Below are 10,066 nucleotides of genomic sequence, written 5' to 3'. Positions count from 1 at the left end.
ACATCGCCTAAGGAGGATGGTAAGACATTGTGCACACACCTTGGATACAAAGAGGAAGAAGCACTCCCCTTTCAAGAGCCTAGTTTGAACAAAATTACAGTGAGGAACCGCTATCCCATCCCATGGATTGATGATTTGCTAGATGAGGGCATGCTTTTTCACTAAGATTGACTTGCGCTCTGGCTACGATTAGATCCGTATGCGGGCACGAGATGAGGTCAAAACAGCCTTCAAGACTGATCGTGGACTCTATCATTTTCTAGTGATGCCTTTTGGGTTGACTAATGCCCCTGCCACCTTTCAGAGCCTGATGAACAAAATCCTACAACCCTTTCTGTTCAAGTTTGTGCTTATTTTCTTTGATGACACACTCACTTATAGCAAGTCATCCACGGAGCACTTGACACACGCTTGGAGGGTGTTTTACATATTGAGAGAGCATCGACTCTTTGTTAAGGAGAGCAAATGCATATTCATTCAGACATCGCTGGAGTACTTGGGGCACATTGTGAGAAAAAATGGTATACTAGCTGACTAGAAGAAGGTGCAATGTATAAGAGGCTGGCCCACTCCCTCCACCACCACTTCTTTGCGTGGCTTCCTTGGTCTCTCTTCATTCTACATACACTTCATTAAGAACTATGCCACCATTGCAGCACCTTTGACTAATCGCTTGAAAAAGGAGTCATTCTTTTGGGATGGCACTGTGGATCATAGCTTCAAACAGTTAAAGGACACGCTTACTTCAATCCGCCATCCTTGTTTGCCCCGACTTCTCTAAGTTGTTTACCATTTATTGTGATGCAAGTGGCTAGGTTATTGGTGCAGTGTTGTTGAGAGGGCATGGTGTGATTGCATTTGAGAGCCACAAGCTTGATGAGAAGGAAGTTCAAATGAATGTATATGACTAGAATATGTTAGCCATTCTCCATGCCATCAAGAAATGGCACCACTATTTTTATGGTAGTCGCTTCCAAGTAAAAAGTGACCACTGAGTCCTCCAGTACTTCTTGACTCAGTCTACTTTGACTCCTAAGCAACGGTGATGGGTGGCAACCTTACAGAACTATAACTTTGATATTAAACATACTCGGGGCAAGGATAATATTGTGGTTGATTTACTCTCTCGAATGTGGGCATGCAGAGTGTCCTCTATCTCAGAATCGCACAGTGATTGGGTTGAAGAGCTTCAAGAGGCTTACTTGTTAGATCATCACTTCAGCTACACATTTCAGAAATTACAGCATGGGGTCATGGCTGAAAACTCCCAATATCAGCTTAAGCATGGCCTTATTTGGTCCCATGGCAAGATTGTCATCCCCCACACTTCCCCCTTCATGCAGAAGATCATGGAAGAGATGCATTCTTGCCCCACTGCTAGTCACTTGGGTGTTTTCAAAACATATGACAGGATTGCTAAAAGCTTTCATTGGAAAGGCTTATGGAGGGATGCGAAGGACTTTGTGACCAAATGTGTTCCGCCCCAACAAAACAAGGATAGTACACTCTGGCTCGTTGGCCTCTTGTAGCTCCTCCCTATCCTTGAAGGGAAATGGACTCACATCACAATGGACTTTATCACTGGCCTTTCTAGGACTGAGAAAGGGTGGAACAATATCTATGTGGCCATTGATCACCTCACCAAAGCTAGCCACTTTATCCCCACTAAGATCCAATACATTGCCTCCTAGGTGGCCACTCAGTTTATGGAAAATTTATTCAAGTTGCATGGCTTGCCATAGGTCATAGTACATGATTGGGATGTGAAGTTTATGAGCAACTTTTGGCAAACAGTTTTTAGCTCCATGGGGACCAAGCTTGCTCCATCCACTGTGTACCACCCTCAGAATGATGGCCAAACTAAATGAGTGAACAAATGGCTTGAGACATATTTAAGGCACTTTTGCCATGATGTTCACAGTTGGGATACATGGCTTCACTTGGCTGAGTTTTCATATAATAACTCCATGCACTCTAGCATTGGATTTTCCCCTTTTGAGGCCTTATATGGGTATAAGGTTCCCCTCCCCACAGTCTTATTTAATGATAAGATCAATCCTTAGATTCAGGCTGAATTGAATCTAAGGATTTAGCATTGCAAGCCTTACTTTGAGGAGTACAATGATTTATTTTAGATGCCTACAACCCTTCTCCCTAAGAGGGAGGTGAACCACCCACTTGATTTAGAACCCCATTCCAAGGCAGTGAACAAGCCACCTTCTAGACTCCCCAAGTATGAAAGTGAAGAGGTTATAAAGCAAGTCAAGGAGTTTCTAGAGATGGGTTTCTTTGAATCGAGTTCTTCCCCTTATGTATCCCCTGTCGTCCTATTAGTCAAAAAGAAAGATGGCTCTTTCCACATGTGCATTGACTATAGAGACTTGAACAAAATCACAATCAAGAACCGCTACCCCATTCCACAAATTGATGACTTATTGGATGAGTTGAAAGGGGCATGCTTTTTCATTAAGATTGATATGTCTCTAGTTACCATCAGATCCGTATAAGGGAGGGTGATGAGATTAAAATGGCTTTCAAGACTAATCATGGACACTATCATTTTCTAGTGATGCCTTTTGGGTTAATTAATGCCCTTACCACATTTCATAGCCTCATGAATAAAATTATTCACCCCTTTGTGTTCAAGTTTTTGCTCATTATTCTTGATGACATCCTCATTTACAACAAGTCACAAGAAGAGCACTTGGCACCTGTCAGAAGGGTTTTTGGTACATTGAGAGAGCATTGACTCTTTGCTAAGGAAAGTAAATGTATCTTTTGAAAACATCAGTGCAAGACAAGGGACATATTGTTAGCAAAAAGGGAATATAGGCTAAGGACATCCACCACCACTTCATTACGTGATTTCCTTAGTCTCTCCTCATTTCATAGATGCTTCATCAATCACTGTGCCACTGTTGCAGCATCTTTGACTAATCGACTAAAAAATAAATCTTTCTTTTAGGATGCTATTGCTGATGATATCTTGAAACAGTTGAAGGAAATGCTTACTTCAGCCCCATCCTCGTATGTCTTAATTTCTCCAAGATGTTTAACATTCAATGTGATGCCAACGACATCAAGGGTATTGGTATGATCTTGCTACAAGAGCATAGTGTGATTGCATTTGAGAACCTCAAGCTTGATAACAAGGAGATGCAAATGAATGTGTATGACCAGGAGATATTGACCATCCTCCATGCTATCAAGAAAATGCACAACTATTTGTATGCCAGTCACTTTTAAGTAAAGAGTAACCATCAAGTCCTCCTGTTCTTCCTGACTTAGTCTACTTTGACTCCTAAGCAAAGGAGATCCATGGTGACATTGTAAAACTATGATTTTGACATTTCTCACACTCATGGCAAAGATAATATTGTGGTTGATTCACTCTCTTAGATGTGAGCATGTAGAGTATCCTCCATTTCAGAGTATTATCGTGATTGGATTAAAGATATTTGAGAAGCTTATTTCTTGGATGAGGACTTCAACCACATATTTGAGAAGCTTATTTCTTGGATGAGGACTTCAACCACATCTTCTAGAAATTACAACATGGAATAATGGCTAAAAACTCACAATATCACCTCAAGCATGACATTATTTGATCCCATGGCAAGATCATCATCCCACACACTTCTCCTTTCACACAGAAGATCATGGAAGAGATGCAATCTTGTCCCACTACTATTGGTCACTTGGGTGTTTTCAAAACATATGACATGATTGCCAAGGGCTTTCACTAGAAAGACTTATGGAGAGATGTCAAGGACTTTGTGACCATATGTGTTCCATGCCATTAGAACAAGGACATCATGTTTAGGTCCATTGGTCTCTTGCAGCCCTTTCATATTCCTGAAGGGAAATGGACGCATATCACAATGGATTTCATTACAAGCCTCCCCGTTACCAAGTATGGATGAAATATTATATACGTGGTAGTTGATCACCTCGTCAAAAGTTGCCCACTTTATCCCCACTAAGATACAATACACTACCTCTCAGATGGCAACTCCATTTATGGAATATTTCTTCAATTTGCATGGCTTACCACAAGTCACAGAGCATGATTGGGATGCTAAGTTTATGAGCAACTTTTGAGAGACAATTTTCGCATCTATGGGCACCAAGCTTGGTCCATCTACTGTATACCACCCCCAGATAGATGGTGAGACTAAAAGAGTAAATAGATGACTTGAGATGTACTTGCAACACTTTTGACATGAGATGTATAGCACAATTGGAATATGTGGCTCCACTTGGTTGAGTTTTCCTATAATAAATCCACCCATTCTAGCATTGGGGTTTTCCCTTTTGAGACATTATATGGGTATAAGGTTCCCCTCCTTAGAGCCTTATTTAATGATAAGATCAACCCCCCTCAGAGAACAATGCATCACATGCAAGCCCTACTTCAACAATGCAAAGTGAATCTTCAAAAGGTCCAAACTCACATGAAACTCTATGCTAATGAGAAAATAAGGCATTTGGAATTCCAGGAAGGTGAACTGGCCCTCTTAAAAGTGCATAAGTCATATTACTCCACTCTCAAATAGGGTAGCACAGTAACATGTTGGCCCACTATTTCTATGGCCCCTATTATCAGATCCGTAAGAGAGTTGGTGACTTGGTCTACTGATTAGAGCTTCCCCTTACCACCAATATTCACAATGTGTTTCATGTCAGCCAGGGGAAGCCCTTGATTGGCACCTTAGTGGACTATGCGGGAGAACTTCCCCCCATAGACAAAGAAGGTATCATTTAGTATATCCCTGAGGTAATCATTGGGCAATGAGATAAGCATTTAAGATCTTGATCCATCAAGGTGTACCTCATCAAATGGTAAGTCCTACCCTTAGAAGAAGCCTCTTGGCACCAAGGCACTATTGTTAGTAAGTTGCCTCACATCTAAGATGCCCAATGGGCTGAAGACTAGTCAATTAGGCCTCCGTTTGACCACCCCTATCTACAAACTACACACTATTTCAGAATAGTTTTGTACTTGCCCAAATCTCAAGAATGTGCTTCGTACATGGGCTAAAAGTACACATCATAAGCTCCATTTTGACATGCTAACATGGCCCATTTGAAGCAATCTATCAAAAGTTATGTTATGATAATTTTACCTCAACATGCCTATCATGGATAACATGTTGTCCCTAGTCTTTACCCATCCATTTTCATTGTAATGTAGCTCAAAGTAGTATTGTGCACCCCACTCCTTAAGCCCATAAATCACTCCCCTCTAGTTGGCTTTGTTTTTTAGGTCAAAAACCTTCAGGGTGGGGATGGATTGTAACGAGAAGGATACATAGGAACTGGGGGTTGGACACCCTATCACATTGACCAAGGGGTATATAAAGTGTAAGAGTCCCAATTTAGAGCAATTAGTTATTATCAAGAACATACTCTTCACCTTCATCTCCAGCTTCCATGGCTTCCTCCTTCCTTCTCCCCTCTTTTTTGTCTTTATCTCTCGTCCTCTAGTCTTTCCTCTTCTTCTTTCTATCTTTCTCTCTCTACAACTCATTCTTGTCTCTCCTCCCAGCTTCATTCATTATACTTATGCATAGCGAGCAAAAGAAGCTCTCACTCACTCTCTTTTCTTATAAAAATTGAAAGCATGACTCATAAAACTCAAAATAGACTTAAAGAAGCGTAATGCAAAATTGAGCGACACACTATTGGGTGTACTTTTTCCCCATAGATGGAGTGGGCATCTCTTCCATGCCATATTTATAATATTAAAATAAATCTTGCTTTGCCTAAAGATAGGCCCTTTATAATCATTCTTTTCAAAAAAGAGTTTGAGTTAACTTAATAGATGATTGTAATCAGTTGCACAACCCACAACTACTGAGAGCCACAAAATATATCTAAAATTTCTTTAGTATATCTTTCAAAAAACTCAAGTATCAATAAAAACCCACAAACAGGATGGACGCACGTCTTAGAATAAACGGTGGTGTCTCTATTTAAATAATTTAATGAAGAAATCTTTGAAATAAATTACCCTTGCCACATATCTCCAATTTATCTTGCTCTACATATCAGCTATAAAAAGTTTAGAAAAATAATTAACTGACTAAATGAAACTAGCCATAATAAATCAACTAATCATTGGAATTTCATTGAATAATCAAATCACATAGATGTTAGCACTTGAGATATGAATATTGTGGCATCACCCACGTACATCTTCACTCGTATTCACACTTATAAGTCTCATGCCTGAAAATGATAAGTGTCCTCATCAACCTTCCACCTAAGATGAAAAATAATTCACTCTTAGGAATGTGCCTTGCACTATGATGAAGAACCATTCAAGGCACTCATCCCCTCAATATGAACACAAGGGAGAACCATTGAGGATGTTCATCCCCTCGTGTAAGTGCCTCCTAGCAATAGTAACTTAGATGTAGGTGTAGGCTATGCTAGGTTTACGCTAAGCTAGTCTATGGCTACATGATCAAAAGATAAACATATGCTTAGATATAGGCCAAGCTAGGTTACTCAATTTTTATATGATATTCATATGATTAGATGTATAATAAAAATAAAGCATTATTATAGAATGAAAATACAAGCTCCTTATAGCTTAGAAAATAAGATATAATATTAAAGTCTTTAGCCTCACATTGTATAAAGTTTTATCTACTTAACAACTCACTTTAAAATGAACTTGATATCTCTAACTTCAAAAGGAAAATTCTTCAATAAAGTCTCCTCTTTAGGAAATTTGAACATTAAGGAAACTTTTGACTTTAGACATAATTACTCCATTGTGGTTATAGTCCTCATTCAAAAACATCAAACTCTCAACCCAAGTCATGCATAATAATAGCATGAGCATGAGAATCCTCGAAAACTCCAAAGCTAGTGAAAAAATACAAAGTTTCAAACAATTCTTCAACTCCAAAATAATGTTAAACTCTATTATGACTGACCTTTAAATGCACGGAATGGTCCTCATGTTTTTTTCTATATGCATTTATGGTTCTCAAAATGATTTACACTTTTAAGGGAATATCATCTTTGGGACCACATTACATTGCTCTCTTTGTTATAGTTTTTGGGAGATTTATAATGTCCCCAAATGGAAAGAGGGGTTTTACCAAGAGATCTAGATATTGATTCTAGGTTTCTTTACACAATGAAAGACTATGGTTGTTGCATAACACTACAATAGAATGCAAGCATAGATGTAGCTAGCAAATGCATTTTTTTGAACATATCTAATAAGGCCTATAAAATTGCATTGCAAAATCGTGGATTTGAGTAAAATATCCTAAAGCCAATATAAATGTGTATATACACACATACAAAACATCAAGCTTTCTCATCTATATATGTATAGCCTTAGTTTCTTTTAGTGATTGGTAGGATTTCTCTTTTTTATTATTGTGGCTAAGTGAGTGAGAATCCCCTGGTCATTGCTTGGCATCATTAGGATTGACGTGAAGATGTGTGAAGTATATGTTTATAGATGGAAAGGCACGTATCTAATGCCTACAACAATCAACAATGTCCATTTTAGAGGTCATGGCAACTAAGTTGTCAGGAGGAGACTAGTATTGTGACATGGTGACATGGTCACTAATCTATTTGGGAAAATCCATTAGCTTGTATTTTTGAGATAGATCATCAAAATCTCATCACATCTTCCTTATGTTATAGTGACTCGTTAGACTTAGAAAGGCCAATGTATGCTCTAGAGTGTGAGATAGCCTACAGATATGCATGTATATTTACTCTATATGTATCATTACATGTACCTTTTTCTAACCTACATATACAATATGAGGTAGGTTGATGAGGATTGCTTACTATTATAACCCCCAATAATCAAGTCATCCACATATAAGGCAATCGTAACAATGCCCCTATTACTATAACACTTGTAAATCAAGTGATCTTTTGCATTTCCAACATGGAAACCAATAGAGACAAAATACTATGCTATCTATTTATGACATGCTCTTGGTACCTCTTTTTTCCCATACAAGACTTTATATAGTCTACACACATAATCAGGGTGAGCCATGCTCTAATAACCCTATGGCTACTCCATGTATACTTCTTGTAACGCACCATGCAAGAATGTATTCTTTATATCCACTTGATGCAACACCCAATCTTTTTCTATAGCCGCTGCAATGATAGCTCTTACAGTTTCCATCTTTGCCACTAGAGCAAAAGTATCCTTATAACCAATTCCATAGGTGTCTACATAACCTTTGGTAAGCAATCTTGCTTTATACTTGCTCACACTTCCATCTACATTATATTTTACTTTGTAAATCCACTTGAAGTATATAGCATTTTTTCCCTTGGGTAGTTGCATTAAATTCCAAGTCAAATTTACATCTAATCCAACCATGTCTCCATTAGTAGCATTCTCACAATGCACATGACAACTAGCTTCCTCAAAAGAAGTGAACTTGATTGATTTTATAACATTTGCCACATATTCATAATGGTAAGAAACATAACCATCATATATCAATCTATCTACAAGATATCTTATCCTTATTCACATGCATATTTGTAGGGCATTCTGTGAACCCTTTACATCAGTCTTGGCCTTCATTACACGAAGTGTGTGAACAATTGGAATACCACATTCCCCATCCATACTTTGATCTAATCCATCAAACTTAGCATTTGCAAATGAATACCTTGTAGAAACATCTCGTACACCGAATGAGTCAATCACTTTTTCTTTTTCTTTTTTGCTATATATTTTTTGCACTCATTGGAGTACTATTCACATAAAACCTATTCCTCCATGGTCTCTTAGTAACCTATTAAAATAGGCATTTACTTGGTGCGCAAATTGGATGCTGGATGCATACATAGCGAGTGCTGGAAGGTCCCCAAGAACAAAGAACTCTACTTAAGCTCAAAAAGCAAGAAAGAAGATTTACACTATAAAAAGACAAATTGGGTACAATCTCCCCCCATGCCTTGTGTGAGCGCTTCATAAGGCATGAATTTATAAATTTATTCATCTCAAAGCTAAAAAATATCCCAATTTTGCAATAAACATGCTTTAGCTTTTGTGTTTGCTTTTGTCTAAATAAAGAATAAAGCGGTTGGGTAGCCCAAAAGTCGGGCTATGCCCAAATACAATGTCCCATAATGAAATATTTAAACCGTGCGCCCATGCGTATACAAAATAATAAATATTTGTCAAGTGATTCAATAAATAAGTGTGCCTAAATAAATATTAGCGCCACAGCTTTAGTGATAAGACACGTGCCCATCAAAAATGATAATTTCTTCTTCATTTGAATACATGCTATCACCCAATGCTTCCCAATGCCACTGTTGCCTACTCTATACATCAAACTGAAGCATTCACAATTGTTAGAAAATAATAAAATTAAACCGACAAAAGTGAATACCTAGTAGTCTTTAGCTACAAAACAAAATAAATAAATAGGTTGGAACTCTGTCCTAACCTTAATTTAATATGAGTGCACTCTAAACTCATAAGCGTCCACTACTTTAAATATGTATTTTGTGGAATCACTCGCCATGGAATCACCCACATGCACATTAAATTAACATAAAGCCCAAAAACGACAAACGTCCCCGTCAACTTCTCACACAATTAATCCACCTTGTGTACGAGCCACAGCAAATAAATATAGTTTTATGGAATCCATCGTAAAACCTCATGGAATCCATTGTGGTCTCACAGATCTACCGTGGAATATGCCTCTTGGCATCATACCCCTAGGGTGGGATAGCAATTTTCCTCAATTGCTATGAGCTCAATCTGGAGTGAGCAATGAGGGATAAGCACTTAGGTCGCGGGGTGCATCCATTGGGCCTCTTCAACATGATGATTTTTAAACTTAACCAAATATCTAGAGTATCTATGGCTAATTCTAGTAGTCATAAAGCCCGTGTCTAGAATAGTTTCAAGTTCAAGGATTTCAGTTTCTTCTTCTAAAAAATGAGGATTTTCATAGACAGGTGAATAGGTAATGGGCCTCTAAAAGGTTGTAAAAAAATGATATGAAAAGTATTGTGGATTTTCCAATGCTGGGGTAGTTCT

Source organism: Lygodium microphyllum, chromosome 10 (assembly GCF_053477565.2).
Source record: "Lygodium microphyllum isolate KBCC chromosome 10, Lygodium_microphyllum_v1.1.10, whole genome shotgun sequence".
NCBI lineage: Eukaryota > Viridiplantae > Streptophyta > Polypodiopsida > Schizaeales > Lygodiaceae > Lygodium > Lygodium microphyllum.
This window is presented reverse-complemented; position numbering follows the sequence as displayed.